The 14,926-nt window shown below is 41.9% G+C and overlaps 1 protein-coding gene across 3 annotated transcripts in view; it reads left to right on the forward strand.

Moving 5' to 3' along the window:
• Nucleotides 1-11,531: 11,531 nt before the first annotated feature.
• zmat1 (zinc finger matrin-type 1) overlaps nt 11,532-14,926 on the forward strand; it is a 68,273-nt gene continuing 64,878 nt past the window's right edge. For 2 of the 3 annotated variants that reach the window (XM_052010366.1, XM_052010369.1), the window contains exon 1: nt 11,532-11,663. The gene's annotated coding sequence lies outside the window, so the exon portion shown is untranslated. Of the gene's footprint in view, nt 11,664-13,841; nt 13,857-14,926 lie in introns of those variants that run through there. The other variant, XM_052010368.1, reaches the window with a different exon arrangement.

The raw sequence follows: 14,926 nt of genomic DNA on the forward strand, positions 1-14,926 counted from the left end.
GCCTGTAATACTTCACATGTTCCCACAGCAGTCCTGGATGTTCCCACAATCGCTCCATCCATTGGAGTAGCCATTTTTGTATGCATGGCCATCTAACTTCTCGCAATCCTATTGTCTGACCACTGGCCAGATGTGTTCTTAGTTATCCCAGGACCTACGCCATGTAACTGACCAACATCTCACTCAGCTGCTGAGTAGTTGTTACAGGTCTCTACCGAACACACTCAGTAGACTTGTATTCTACTTGTTTCTGGTAACGGGCAATGACATTGAAACCCCTACCCTGGCTGAGCTGTTTCACAACTTGCCTTTTCTGACATCGCTTTTTCTTTTGCCACTCCCTCGCCACCCACTGAATTTTCCAACTTCACATCCTCACCCACCGCATCAAGGAGCAGAATTCCACCCGTTCCTTCCGCAGATCTCTCCCACTGATCAAGTGGGGATCATTGATTTCCAAGCATCGGCTTTCCAACGGTCACGTGGATGCTGTGATAATGGTCATCTACAGAGAACTGTGGCCCTTGCTACCGTCAGTGACTCATCTTAACTAATTATTCATTGCTTTTGCTTTTCCTAAGGTTTATTTATTGTTGAGGCTAACAATAACATGATTTGCTGGATGGGGTTAATTTGTATTTAAATTTTTTTTGGCATTTTTATTCTTTTAAAACTCACTATTTTACATTATGTTTTTCCTCTGAGACCATAACAAGTAGGAACAGGAGTAGGACATTCAGCCCCTCATACCTGCGTCACCATTCAATAGAAACATAGTTGATTGGATAATCCTCTACTTTCTATTTTGCTGTCCTTTCCCCATAACCTTTGATTTCCTTACTATCAGAAATCTATCCATCTCATTCTTAAATATACCCAAGGATTCTGCCCCCACTTGCTCGCTGTGGCAATGAGTTCCAAAGACTCACAACTCTCTGAAAGAAGAAATTCTTCCTCATTTCAGTTTTAAATGGGCACCCCTTATTCTGAGACCATGCCCTCTGGTTCTGGATTCTCCATGAGAGGAAACAACCTCCTAGCATTTACCCCACCTCCCACCCATGAATCTTATTAAGTTTCAATAAGATAGCAAGCATGCCTCTACTACTTTGGTCAGGTGTCCATTTGGTCTAGGCAGATGGTGTTAACTACTCATTCACATGTTAGGAAAGAGGGACTGAGGTGAATATCTGCATATTTAATAATGTCCTTCCCTGAAGGTCATATGTTCTGGTTGCAATAATTGGCTACAGTTAGGAATAGAAAGTCTGGTTGAATTTTTTTTCAAATCTAAGGTAATGTGGCATGGAGTGAGAAATATCATAACCAAGTGTGTACTCCTCAGACATCTGCATTTGCATTAGGTAGGAGGTATAGGATGCAATCAGCAATGGGATGACTGGATAATATTCCTCTTCTTAGTCTGAGGCCAATTATAGCTGATATCAGCTATGACATAGTTGATCTAAGAAGATGTTCAATATGACAATAATTAAAGTGCAAGGCCAATAAAGTGAGTTAAAGAGGGAAATCACCAGAAGGAGAACAAATGAGGAATCAGTTACAGAAAAGACTCTGGAAGCAAGCAAGTGTAATTAATGGGTATAAAGATATTTAAGGGCAATTCTGAAGGCAAAAAGAATTAAGGCTGCATAGGTTTAATTATTTTTTTTATTTCCCTTACTGTTGTCTAGTTTAATTTCCAAAACACTTTGACTGAATGGCATTTGTGGTGTCAGTATTAATTTTCTTCCATTATTTAAAAGATGTGCTTCCAAACAGCTGAGACTGATGATAATTTACAAAAATGGAGAATGCTGGAAAAGCTTAACAGGTGAGGCAGCATCTGTGGAAAGAGAAACAGTCAATGTTTTAGATTTGCAACTCTTTGTCAGAAGAGGGATGCAAGTTAGTTTTCAGTAGGAGAGAAAGCAGGGGAGGGATGTATAGGACCAAGAGAATATCTGTGATAGATCTAGTTATCAGCATATTAAGCTTGTTGGTCTGTGTAATGAGTTGTTAATGGTAAGATGGTGGGAACTGCCCAGCAGGCCAGACTTATGTGAGTAGTCTGGCCTGCCAGGCAGTTAAAAGAAAGAGCTAAAATAATAGAAAAACAGAAAATAGAATATGCTGAAAAACCTAAGCAGGTCAGGCAGCATCTGTGGAAAGAGAAACAGTTAACATTTCAGATCCAACCTAAGAATGAGAGAAATAAGTTAGTCTTGGTTTCAGAATCAGGTCTATTATCACAGTCTTATATGATGTGAAATTTGTTGTTTTGTGGCAGCAGTACAGTGCAACCTATAAAAGTACTATAAATTACAAAGTAAGTAAATAGTGCAAAAAAGGAATAATCAGGTAGTGTTCATGGGTTCATGGACCATTCAGAAATCTGATGATGGAGGGGAAGAAGCTGTTCCTGAATTATTGTGTGTGAGTCTTCAGGCTCCTGTACCTCCTCCTTGATGGTATTAACGAGAAGAGGGCATGTCCCGGATGGTGAGGGTCGTTAATGACGGATGCCACCTTCTTGAGGCATCAAAATGTTGCTGAAACAAAGCAAATTTCTCTGATAGAGTGAAGATACATGCCAGGTGGGATGAGGTTAAGCTACAAAACATTTCCACATCCACAGATGCTGCCTGACCTGCTGAGTTTTTCCAGCGTTTTCTGTTTTTGTTTCAGATTTCCAGCATCTGAAGTTTTTTGAATATTAGTTCACCATTAACTAATAAAATATGTTGAAACATTTGTCCAATTAGTCATTAGTACACTTGCCTCAGAGTTAGAAATCATGAATTCAAGCTCCACTTCAGAGTTTGAGCATATAATCTATGGTAAAAATTTCAATGAACTACTGGGGGAAAGCTCCACTGTTGGAGAAGTTGTCTTTGGGTGACAATTTAAACCAACATCACCTGTCCAGATGAACATGGGATATCACTTTGCACAATTTGTAAAGAGCAGGGAATGATCCCAGAGGCCTGACTATGACTTTTCCTTCAACCAGTATTATTAAAATCAGATTAAGAGATTTATCTTATTTGCTAGCTGTGTGTAAACTTAAAAAGTAAGACTTGCATTTCTACAGAGCAAAACTCTGATAATTTCAAAATCCCAATCGTTTGACATCCAGCTCACTGAGCCTGATCCTATGCTCCCTTTAACTCACTGGAGTCCTGGTTCCTGCCTTCCCTTTAATACACCGGTGCCCTGTTTTCCACAATCCCTTAAACACACCAGAGACCCAGTTCCCAAGCTCCACTGAAACTCACTAGCTTCTGTTTCTCATGCTTCCTTGAAACTTACCAGGGTCTCATTTCCTATGCTAACTTCAATCTTACCGTTTTCACTGGAAAATTAATTATACTACTGTGTAACGTCTTTTAAAAAATGAGCTAAAAATTTGTTGGAGTAGAAATTGAAATCACATCTAATAGTTTGGAAAATCTGCTAGTCCGGCACCACCATAGTCCTGAGTGTGCCGGACTTACGGAATTTTACTACAGCATCAATCACATGACTTTCAAGATAAAGAGCCTTATGGTGTATGAAATGTTTTAAATGTATTGTAATGTATGCTATTGTATGCATTGCAATAGCAAGTTTGTCTACAGCAACTCACATGAACAGCAGTTAAGGCCAGATCCTATGTTTTGGTAATGTTGAAATATTGGCAGGACACCAGGAAAAGTACAGCACCATGGATTATTTAATGCCCACCTAATAGGATAGACATAGCTTTGTTTCAGAACCCCAGAGGACAACATCTCTAACACAGCTATACTTGTCCATACAGGAGCATCTGCCAAGGTTGTTGTGCTCAAGACAACAGAGTGAGTCTAAAACACACAATCTTTTGATTCAAAGGAAAACGTGCTACCCAGTGAACCACAGATCAATCATCTGCTCCAGTCCCTTGTATAACAGCATTCACTACACTTCCAAGTAATTCACAGCTAATAGAAAACTGAATTGTCACAAGATGCTATACAAGCTCTTCCATTATTTTGTAGTGATGCATACTGTTTATAAAATTATTGCACAAAATGGTATTGGCCTGTTCTAAAATAGAATCATAGAGCTATACAGAATGGAAACAGCCCCATCAGCCCAACTTGTCCATGCTGACCAAGATGTATATCCAAGCTCGTCCCATTTGTCTGCATTTAGCCCATATCCATGTAGGCCTTTTTTGTCCATGTACCTGGCTTAAATGTCTTTTAAACATTGTAATTGTACCCGCCTCTACAGCTTCCTCTGGGAACTCGCTTAATATACCCACCACCCTCTGTATGAAGAAGTACTGCCTCAGGTCCCTTTTAAATCTTTCCCCGCTCACCTTAAATCTATGTCCTCTAGTTTTAGACTCCCCTGTCCTGCGAAAAAGACTGTCACCATCCATCTTACCTATGCCCGTCATGATTCTATATACCTCTGTAAGGTCACCCCTTAGCCTCCTATGCTTCATGGGAAAAAAGTCCCAGATCATAAAATCACAAGAGAAGCATGACTGAGAGGGTCTTTAGGTCGTGCCTTTGCACATTTTTTCCACAAAGTTTCCATAAACCCTCCTCCTACACCCATCACAAGACTAAAAAGTCTCTTAAATGATTCTAGACTTTCTACTTCCCCCATATCACAGGGAATCTATAAAGTTAGAAGGAGACACAAGAGACTGCAGATGCTGGAATCTGGAGCAACACACAAAACGCTAGAAGAGCTCAAGGGGTCAGGCAGCACCTATGGAGGGAAATGGACAGTCAATATTTCAGGTCGAGACCCTTCATCTGGACTGAAACATCGACTGTCCTGACCCATTGAGTTCCTCCAGTGTTTTGTGTGTTAATCTATAAAGCTATTCTCAGTAGCACAGCAGTTAGAACTGCTTCCTTACAGCTGTAGGGACCTATGTTCACTCCTGGCCTCAGGTGTCATCTGTGTGGAGTTTGCATGTTCTCTCTGTGAGAACTGAGTGAATTTCTGCTGGGTGGTCTGGGATCCCCCTACATCCCAAAGACATGGTGGTAGGTTAACTGGTGACTGTAAATCACTCCTTAGAATAACTAAGCAGCAAAAAAAAACAAAAGGGAGTTGATGGCTATGTGGGAGAGAACAGCTTGCCAGGATACAGGGATATAAGGAGAGGGGGAAAGGGACTGAGGGGAATGCTCTGCTGGGAGTTGTCTTGGACCTGATGGGTTAAATAGTCTCTTGTGTTGTTACAAGTATAAGTATTTACTACACTTCTGTGTGAGGTAAGACATGACAAATATCTTATCAGCTGGTTCAAACTTGTTACTTTAAACTCACGTAGTTTAACATAACCCTCTTTTCCATGATATTTAACACCAACACATATCTGAAGTCACAGTTTGCTGCGCTCCTCATAATTCACTCCACTGATAAAAGGGATGAACTGAGTTTCTTCTATGACATAGTCCCAGTGACTGAATTTTGCTTAGTATCTCAGTGAGCAGAACCATAAAAAGGCAAGATTCAAGGGGACATTAAGCTTGTATTTGAAGGTTGTCACTGTAATTATATCCATTGGGAGAGGAACAGTATTAACACAACCTTCTCTTTTTCCATGTTAGCCCATTAATTTGGTACCAGGCTCAACACCAGTCTTTTCAACAGAGACAACAAAAAATGATTTTAAGTTCTGGTGAGAAATATCCAGCTGCCGCCGGTAACTATTATTTGCTCCAAGTCTCAAAGTTTAACCTTCTTGTTTACTTTTCCATTTATGGTTACTTAATGGTGTTTATTGCTGTAATTTTTTTTGCAGTCACATCTGATGAAAATCCATTGATTTGTAAACCTTTAGAAATGTTTAGTTAAGAAAGGGATTGTGAAATAAGTATATATAAAAAAAAACACCAAGTATGTTTGGGAATGTCCATTGTGCCCATGGAAATTTCACCCAAAAGAAATCACTGTCTAATGTGGTAGTTAGGTTAGCCTCTTTGAAGAAATGCAACATCCCCATTGATTGTTGTGAATCCCTGGCCTGTGACCAAAGTAGAGAAGGAGAATTAAGATTTAAGATATCTTTATTAGTCACATGTACATCAAAACACACAGCAAAATGTTTTTTTTTGTGTAGAGTGTTCTGGGGGCAGCCCTCAAGTCTTGCCGCGCTTCCGGCACTAACATAGCATGCCCACAACTTCCTAACCCGTACATCTTTGGAATGTGGGAGAAAACCGGAGCACCCGGAGGAAACCCGTGCAGACAAGGGGAGAACGTATAAACCCCTTACAGACAGTGGTGGGAATTGAAGCCGGGTTGCTGGCACTGTAATAGTGTTACACTAACGTGCCTGCCCTAGGCATTCAAGACAGGAAGGAGAATTGTGAGTCCATGCTTCAGGAGCAACATGAAGCTCTCTGTAGTAGTGGAATCCAAAAACCATGCTGTCCTAACCTAGGCCTCTAATGATCTCTAATTACCATAGTGACAACCAACTCTTCTGTCCATCATTAAGACCTTGCATGCCATTGGAGATGTCTTACAGTGGACCCATTGTTTCTTATCTCACTACAACCAGGTAGCAATTTCCCAATTAATCAGAGTGATGTACCCAGGCAGCAGAGGCACTCAGGTTATATCCTCCACGTACATGAACAATGTTGCCATCTTCTGCTCCAACCTGCTGTTAATCTGCAGACTGATGAACATCAGTGACTCGCTTGTACTGGCCTCAGGAATCAGAGTCAGTTGCATCACAATCGAGGCCATGTTCTTTAGCAACCGGTCTTTCACCATCAGTTCTGATTGACTGAAGATACCAAGAATCTGCTTAGGAGGAGCCGGGGCACGTGGCAAGGCTTGGTGGAATGCCCAGCCAAAATAAAACAGAAGCAGAGAATGTGCAAGTTATCCTTTCTCCTGATTGTATGAAAAGAAACTGGTCAGCACGTGTAAAGGTGCGCCTCGTACTTCACTCTTGCACTTCAGTGGTCATTTAATCCATCCTACATTTCACCTAGAAATCCAAAATGGATATCTGCAGGGTGGCGATGTATAAATCTCCACAGAAAGTAGGTAAAATGTACATAAAGTAGCTCTCATCCTTATGGTACCTTTCTGTGTGGCTGTATAAGATATCTTTATTAGTCACATGTACATTGAAACACACAGTGAAATGCATCTTTTGCAATAGAGTGTTCTGGGTGCAGCCCGTAAGTGTCGCCACACTTCTGGCACCAATATAGCATGCCTACAACTTCCTAACCTGTACGTCTTTGGAATGTGGGAGGAAGCCAGAGCACCCGGAGGAAACCCACGCAGACACGGGGAAAACGTACAAACTCCTTACAGACAGTGGCCGGAATTGAACCCAGGTCACTGGCACTGTAATAGCGTTACGCTAACTGCTACACTACCGTGCCTGATATTCAAGATATTCATGAACCTTATGTATGGAAACACCAAGTGTCACGATATTCTGAGTTCCGCCTGTCCCCAGTGCCTGGCCTTGTTGCCACAGGACATTCCATTCAGTTGGACCATGCCATATCACCTAGGCTTTCTGAAAATTTTGTGTGGAAAATTATCTTTGACCATGTTAATCAGTCAATGGTCTATATGGAATGTCTTTGAGGCCCCATGGGGAAAAAAATGAAGGATCATGAAGGATGGTCCCCTGAACAGAATGTAGAAGTCAATTGTAGAATGTCTCATCATCAGAACTTTCAAACAAGCACCAAAACCTTGCCTAACTGGTGGTGAGAAGGGCTCTCCCCGTCAGATCCTTCATACACAGCCAGTCTCAATCCCTCTGCACAGTGCCTTTGAGGTGATTGTGGTGAAGGTGATACTGTCATCAGTTTCCTTGTGGACTGTCTACTTGCCAAGAAAATCTAGAAAGGGATGCAGTGCTTTTGTCGAGGTTCATCCAAAGCAGCTGTGCCATACGTGACTATGCGCTCTAGAAGCTGTTCCCAGAGACTTATACCAAGACAAATATCGATTGCTGCTGGAAGGTCATTGACTCGGTGAAAAATGCCTTTTGTTCTGCCCAGAAATTTGCTAATCTTCCAGTGCAAGGAGCTGTCCATAACTTCAAACAGGCATGTTCCAAGGTGCAGGATTATGTGCTGAGGAATGCACTGATGCTTTGTGCAATTGCTGCAAGGACTCAATAGGCAAAGACACAGTTTAGAGTTTTCCCACCAGTGAGTACTGAGGGGGTGGGGGCTTCGTAAAAGCCTCTCAGAAATATTGCTCGTGGAAGGTTTAAAACGAAAAATTGATGCCATGTTGACCTAATGCAAATATTGCAACCAAATGTACCATGTGCTAGGTACAGTGAATGATGTTCTTTATTGCATAACTATAAATTTTATCAATAAAGCATACTTTTGGAAAAAGATGAAGGGTCAAAAAGCAAATTGCTGGAGGACCTCATCAGTCAAGCAGCATCTGTGGGGGTGGGGGTGGGGTGGGGGGGAAGGTGGTAGGGATGGGAAGGAATTGTCAACGTTTCGGCTCAAGACCCTGCATTGGTTCTGATGCAGGGACTCAACCCAAAGCACTGACAATTCCTCTCCCCTGGTAGATGCTGCTCGACCTGCTGAGTACCTCCGGCAGTGTTTTTTACCCCAGATTCCAGCATCTGCAGTCTCTTGCATCTCCAACGATTAAGGGTCCTGGTATGGGATGAAAATGGAGGAAGGTTATACATCCAATGTGAAAAATTTGCCATTTGGGAGCAGAAAGCTGTAAACTGTTAAAGTGGTGGAAGGCAGGAGTGAAGTATGCAAGTTTCCAGATAACACTAAAATAGGTGGCATAGTGGGCAGTGAAGGTTATCAAAAATTACAGGGGTATTTTGATCAGCTGAGTAAGTGGGCCAAGGAATAGCAGAGTTTAATTCAGATAAGTGCGAAGTGTTGCATTTTGGAAAGTCAAAGCAACATAGGACTTTCACAGTTAAAGGTAGGGCCCTGGGGAATGTTGTAGAAAAGATAGACCTTGGAGTTCAGGTACGTGGTTCCCTTAAAGTGGAGTCACAGGTAGACAGGGTGGTGAAGAAGGCTTTTGGCATGCTGACCTTCACCAGTCAGTGCATTGAGTACAGAAGTTGGGCGGTCAGGGTGCAGTTGCACAAGTTATTGGTGAGGCTGCATTTGGAGTACTGTATTCAGTTTTGGTCACCCTGTTGCAGGAAGGCTGTTACTAAACTGGAAAGAATGCAGGAAAGATTTACAAGGATGTTACCAGGATTTGAGGGACTGTTATAAGGAGAGGTTGGACAGGTTAGGATGTTTTTTCCTTGGAGCATAGAAGACAGAGAGGTGATCTTATAGAGGTATCTCAAATCATGAGGGGATGAGATAGGGTGAAATTGGTAAATTAGTTTATTATTGTCACATTTACCATCGTACAATGAAAAACTTTGTTTTGTATGCCATCCATACAGATCATTTCATTACATCAGTGTATTGAGTAATACAAGGGAAAAGCAGCAACAAAATGCATAATATAGTGTTACAGTTACACAGAAAGTGCAGTTCAGGCAGACAATAAGGTGCAAAGTATTGATGAGGTGGATGGTGAGGTCAAGAGTCCATCTTATTGTACTACAAGACCATTCAGTAGTCTCACAACAGCGGGATAGAAGTCATCCTCGCACCTGGTGGTATGTGCTTTCAGGCTTTTGTATCTTCTGCCCGATGGCAGGGGGGGAGAAGAGAGAATATCTGTGGTGGAGGAGTCTTTGATTATGCTGGCTGCTTTAGCCAGGGCAGAGATAAGTGTAGACAGAGTCTCTGGAGGAAAGGCTGGTTTTCATGATGTGCTGAACTGTATCCACAACTCTCTGCAGTTTCTTGCGGTCACGGACATAGGAGCAGCCATACCAAGCCATGGTGCATCTGGATGGGATGCTTTCTGTGGTGCACAGGGTAAGGTAATCATGAACTAAAGGGTGTAGGTTTAAGGTGAAAGGGGAAAGATATAATAGACTTCAGAAGCAACTTTTTTTTAAACAGAGGTTGGTATGAATGTGGAATGAGCTGCCAGAAGAAGTGGTTGAGGCAAGTACAATAACCACTTTTAAAAGGCCAGGTACATGGATTGGAAAGGTTTAGAAGGTAATGACCCAAACACAGGCAAATGGGACTAGTTTGAATGGGGGTCTTGGTCAGCATGGACCTGTTGGGCCAAATAGCCTGTTTTTGTGCTGTATGACTGTATGGTACCACGGTGTATATTACTGCACAGGTGAGTGGGAAGAAATGTGGAGGCATTGGAGAGGGTGCAGAGGAGATTTACCAGGATGCTGCATGGATTAGACCGTATGGAATATAAGGAGAGGCTTAAGGTGCTAGGGCTTTATTCACTGGAAAGGAGTTGGATGAGAGGAGACATGATAGAGGTATATAAAATATTGAGAGGAATAGATAGACAGTCAACACCTCCTTCCCAGGGCACCAATGCTCAAGACAAGAGGGCATGGCTTTAAGGTTATGGGTGGGAGGTTCAGGGGAGATGTCAGGGTGAGGTTTTTCACCCAGAGTGTGGTTGGTGCATGGAATGCACTGCCTGGGGTGGTGGTGGAGGCAGATACATTGGACAGGTTCAAGAGTTTGTTGGATAGGCATATGGAAGAATGTGAGATGGAGGGATATGTGGGAGGAAGGGGTTAGGTAGTGTGAGGGTGGTTTGATGGATGGCACAACATGGTGGGCCGAAGGGCCTGTTTTGTGCTGTATGGTTCTATGGAAACTGAATGGACATGTTTGACATTACTGTACTTACGCTAATGGTTGGGCATGAAACAAATGCTCGGACTGCGTTTTACCCGAGCAGACCCCAATGGATGAAATCCTTTACCTCAGGGACAGGGAGAGCCGCTCCAGTACAGGGACAGTCCGGAGTCGGTCAGGCGGCTGTTCCTTCCATTGCGTCATTGAATTCAGCTGCGCCCTCCTGCCTCCGCGGCCGTTGCTGCCACAGGGCAGGCGAGTGTTCGCCACAACGAGCCGCGGAGTCACCGCTCACGGCGCCACCACCAGCCCTGCGCAAGCGCAGCAGTATCCGTGGCCGCCCCACCTCGGGAACTGAGGGACTCCTTCACGAACGTGGGACTCTGGCGCAGGCGCAGTGGAGTTGCTGGTCACGTGTTGCCATGGTGACCAGCCGCCTGCCCCTCCAGGCTGCGGCACAGGCGCAGTGATGACTATGGATACGTACTATCGGAGAGAGCAGTTGTCCGTCTCTCGGTCTTTCTCAATACATGAGGCTATTTATTGATTTAGAAAAGTGGACCATTACACGCAGTTTGCTTTTTCCACATTATCAAGAGCTGTTTAATGTCCAACATAGTGCGTTCGCTCGCCCGGCTCTAGGGCGCAGGCGCAGTGGCGACGACAGATCCCTGTCGCCAGAGAGACGGGCCGGCCGTCCCTCGCCGGCCTGTGACGCAGGCGCAGTGGCGACGACAGGCCGGTCGGCCGTCCCTCACCAGGCTGTGGCGCAGGCGCAGTGGAGTCGCTGGTCACTTGGCACCATGGAGACGAGCGGCCCCATCCCGCAGCTAGTGGAGAGTTTTAGAAAGCAAAAGGCCGACTATTCATGTAACAGTCTGGCAGGGGGTGACAGTAGTAATAACAGGGAGATTAATAGATCCGTGCAAACGAACCGAGAAGGTGAGTTCAGCTCTAGCAGTCAGCGCAACCACAACAACCACCACACCAACCACCAAACACGAAAATAAAATTTAAAGGAGAAAATAGCCCCGATCAAGGAAACGGTGAGGCTGCGGCCTAGTGGCGTTCTCCTTTGCCTGGGGCGGGCCCCGAGTTGAGTGTGTCCCTGTGCTAAGCGTTGCTTACCCTGTCCCCCCCACTTCCGAGCCTTTTTTTCGCGTGGTGCAAACGCCATGACTGAGGGATTGGGCCTCGGCCGATCCCAACAACGTAACCGTGCAGTCTTTTTTGAATAAGGAAGATGGGTTTGGATATTAAGCGATCACGCCACTGCGGCCTGGCTCACATCCGGAATTTTTTTAAGGCTTATTTTTTTTAACCTTTAGGACATTTAAAAGCAGCTGGTAACCAAGAGATTGGATTTTTTTTTCAATTTTTAGATTATAATGTGAAAATTAGTGATTGCAGACAGTCTTTAAAAGTTTTTAAAAGCCGTTTTACAGTGGTGGCATTTTAATCTGCGGGGTTAAAATAATCGCATTCTCAAAACATAAATTAAACTCTTCTAGCTTTACACAGAATTTACGAAACATATTGATAATTAAAAATAGGATTTTGAATCCTGAACTTTTTTTTATCGTCCTCATAGGAAGAAAAGGCTATGGGACAGTAAAAAATATTACTTTTCAAGGTTAAAAGTTCAGCCTGTTATAAAAAGTGGCGATTTATTAGTAGCACAGCTTGATGCAGTGTTGGTATGCCTTATTGCATAGCACCATGTTATGTTATCATGTAATATAAATGCAAATGATCAAATAGCTCTATTACATTGATAAAAAAGACATAAGCAATATTAAAACGATGCTTGTAAATTTTCATAGAAAATGTATTTCAAAATACTGTTTTCATCCTGTAGGATATAATATATTTCTCTTATGGCAACACGTTTAAATTTGAAAAGGGAGAAAAGCAATGTTCCAAATTATCATTTCATTCAAATTCATTATAGGGCCAGTGCAATATTCTTAACCTGTGGCCATCTCCTTACAGTACTTTGCACTTCATGACTTCTCTCTGCATTTTTCATTAGGGTGGTTACATTTTACCTTGAAATTATTCTATGTAATAGTTACAGATTTGTTCATGTATTCATTCAACTATTTTAACAGAGGTTGTTTGCCCATATAAAATAAATATGAATAAATCTTCACTTGTTATATTTGAAATGAATACACTAACATATTTGTTGCTAATGTATCATAGCATAATTTCAGCACCAATAAAGTTAACCAGACCAAATATATGTTCCAATGAAAGTGTCATGGCCGTCAGGTGGAATAAGTTCCACTGGTGAAACTGATGCATAAACATTTAGAAATTTGTGCTAAAGTTATTTAATAATGGTTATTTTGATTTAATGTGCTACACTTTAACATGGATAATTGATGTTTTATAGTGGTCTAAACATACGTTAATATTGACTTTGCATAGAAAATAGTAGCACATTTTTATTTTACTTTCTGCATTCCTGATATTTTCATGTTGATTCAGGATCTTCCTGTTGTTCCAGTTAACTTTGTGCTGAATTAAAACCAGTATCAACTTTCCTAGTTTTCATAAAACACTGTTAAAATAATATGAAAGACTTATTACAAAATTACTGTGGTTGCTGGAAACCTGAAATAAAAACACAAAATTCTGGAAATTCTCAACCAGTCAGGCAGTATCTGTGGAGAGAGATACAGAGTTAACATTTCAGATCAAAAATTTTTCTTGAGAAATGGTGAAGGGTCATCCATATCAAAATATTAACTGCTTTTCTCTCTCCGTAGCTGCTCCATGACACATAGCATGGCATTTTCTGTTACTTTTAACCAATATTTTAAATACAGATCCTTTATAGTTAACCAGCCAAACGCATGTACAGCTTCTAAAGGGTTCTGTGCAAAGTAGTTTTGACATTATGCACAAAGTAACTCATAGTGAAATCGAGGTCCACATTTGAAAGGATTCAATCCAGGATATTTTGTTGGTAATCTGCAGTATTTGCACACACGAGTAAAAAGTTACAGTTCTGTACCCATGCAGTAAATACCTTGCTACTTGTAATGAGGAAGAATGATGCAGTGAGGACAGCAAAAAAATGCTGTGTGACTCTGAGAACTGAGGTGAAATGAATGAAGAGACAGAAAGGTATGGAATGCAAAATATTTTTTAAAATGGCTTTGTGGTATGGTACTAGGACGTGATCTGGAAGGCTGGCCTAATCCAAAGAATGTGACTACAGTTAGCACCATGATTGTTTTAGAATTTGAATTTTCAAAACAGAACTGTGAATAAACTGGTGATAAAAACAGTGAAATTATTAGATTGTCTTTAGGTCCCAACCAGATCATTGGTCTAAATATGACTCCAGTCCCACACCATAATGGTTCAAGAAAGCCCACTGAGATTTGGGCAGGGGTGATAAATGTCAGTCTTGTTTGAAATTCCCCACATCCTAAAAATTTATATTTAAGGCAGCAGGAACTGGGTGGAGTATTTTCTTATTGCATAAGAATCTAGGTCAAAATATAAACATATATGGATTAGGGATAGGAATATTTCATCGGCCTCTTGCCTGCTCTGCCTGCCATTCAGTAAGATTGTGGCTGATCTGATTGTAACCTCAATTTTGCATTCCTGCCTACTAATAGTAAACCTCCCCCCCCCCCCACACAAACAACCAACCCCCTACTTTCTTGTTAGCATCCATCTGCCTCTGACTTAAAATATATTTCAAAGATTTGGCTTTCACCAGTCTTTGAAGCTAAGTTCCAAAGAATCATGCCTCAGTCTTAAATGGATAACTCCATTATTTTTAAACAGAGATCCCCAGTTCTAAATTCTCCTACAACAGGAACCATTGTGTCCACATCTACCCTGTCAATACCCCTGGGATCTTCTCTGTTTCAATCAAGTGACCCATTCTTTTGAACTCCAGCAGATACAAGCCTAGCCTGTCTTACCTTTCCTTATAAGACAGTTTTCCAAGTAAATCTCTTAACTGCTTCCAATCAATTTACTCCTTAAATAAATAGACCAATTCTATACATTGTTCTCCAGATGTGGTCTTACCACTGTGCTATATTACTGAAAAATAGCCTCCCTAATTTGTATTCCTCCAGCAGTAAACAATAACTTTCTGCTATCTTTTGTAATTGGCACCTTTACCTGTATACTAGCCTTTTACAAATCATGCACTAGAACACCTAGGTACCTCT

Source organism: Pristis pectinata, chromosome 2 (assembly GCF_009764475.1).
Source record: "Pristis pectinata isolate sPriPec2 chromosome 2, sPriPec2.1.pri, whole genome shotgun sequence".
Classification (NCBI taxonomy): Eukaryota; Metazoa; Chordata; class Chondrichthyes; order Rhinopristiformes; family Pristidae; genus Pristis; species Pristis pectinata.